The sequence below is a fragment of the Cyphomyrmex costatus genome, unplaced genomic scaffold, assembly GCF_001594065.2.
Source record: "Cyphomyrmex costatus isolate MS0001 unplaced genomic scaffold, Ccosl1.0 scaffold31, whole genome shotgun sequence".
Taxonomy (NCBI): domain Eukaryota; kingdom Metazoa; phylum Arthropoda; class Insecta; order Hymenoptera; family Formicidae; genus Cyphomyrmex; species Cyphomyrmex costatus.
Window position 1 is genome coordinate 20,936 of NW_017277232.1, and position 1,869 is coordinate 22,804.

The following is a 1,869-nucleotide window of genomic DNA, read 5'->3' on the forward strand; positions in this document are numbered from 1 at the left end:
CTCTCTCTCTTACTTATTGTCTCATCTTCTTCTTATGCAGCTTCTATTACAAAAGATAGATATTTGCAGTAATAATAATAATAAATTTATTTTTATTTAATATTTTCATAATAATAATTATACTTATTTCCGTTATTTTTATTCTATTGAATTAAATAATTTAAAGAACACGTATATTCTCAGTACGGATACCGCACGCGAAGACACTGTCGCGATAACGCTGGCGCAGCGCGTTATACGACACCGCGCGAAGGATGGATGGATGGAAAAAAGCGAAGAATTGAGAGACGTGCTATTTAAATTCAGAAAATTATATATTTTTTTCACACATTTAAAATTTTTATAATGCTAATTTATAGCTCTACGCTTTACCGCAATAGACATTCCGTCGACATCATCATCATCATCATTATTGGACTGTTCATTGTTATCATTCAATCTTCGTTTCCTACAATTTCGGTTGATGCTATTGATATCATTCTCACATATTTTTGCAGATGTCAGCAAAATATCAACTAATTTATTCATTTTTTCAAATATATTAACTGTACCACGTCTGAAATAAAAGAATATAAATATAAATATAAATTTAAATATAAACTCAATAATTTGAATCAATCGAAAATATATCAACTTAATAATTCGAATCAATCGAAAATATAACTAACGAGTCAAATAGAATCGAATAGCTCGAATATTAAGCAATTAATGAATTAATACTTTAATACTTACATTTTTTCGAGCAGCGGATTATCCTCACAAATGTCAACGCTTACGGTAAGCGTATTAGGTGTTCGCTGCCCAGCACATGTCACTGCTCTTAGTAGATTGCGTCCACTGATCGCCAATCTATCAATTTTAATTTTTAGCAGACTAGCCTGCATATTTATATTATTAATATTAATAATCACATTGTCCATGTTCTCCATTTTTCGTTTTCGTTAGTTTTACTAATCAACTGTCCAGACAACTGTTTCAGAGACTGATGGACAGCGGGGATGAGCGAGAATTTATACTGAAGTTGTACGTGACACAATGATATTTAAAAGATACCGCAGCATCAACATTTTCAAAGTTCAGTGTCTCCATGCAAAAGTGCAATGCCTCGGTTAAAGATTTATATCTTAGTCAAAAAAGTATATCTCAGCTAAAAAAGTATACGAGTAGATATCGCGCTCAACGATTCTATGAAGAAACTTCAGCGTTTTATCCATTGCAGCATTTGAAGCACATATTATGTATATATTAAACAGTTATGGAACAGCTATGGAACAGCTACCGAATAGCTATAAACAGCTATTGAACAGCTATCGAACGGCTATCGAACAGCTATCGAACAGCTATCAAACAGCTATCGGTACACTCTAAACAGCTATTTAACAGCTATCGAACGGCTATCAAACTGCTATAAACAGCTATAAACAGCTATTGAACAGCTATTGAACAGCTATCGAACCGCTATCGAACAGTTATCAAACAGCTATCGAACTGCTATAAACAGATATCAAACAGCTATCGGTACATTGTATACAGTTACCAGTCTACTTTTGACTTATATCTATTATGTGGGTGATACGGGTAACGGAAATAAAACGTATTTATTTAAAAATCATACATTTATTTTAAAAATCTTACAATTATTCCTGGTGTTTTGACCACCAGTTGAATATTTTAAATACATTTTGCAAAGCACAATTCTTAGCGTGTCTTCCACACCGTATTGTATTACATGCATCTAAGCTACGTAGGGGTTCTACATCTTCATAATGTGCATCTAGAGTTTCAACGATCGCATTATCGCAATCGAGTATATCGGATAGCCATTGTCGTTTTTCAAGCCCCTTTACATATACGAGAGCTTCATCGTCT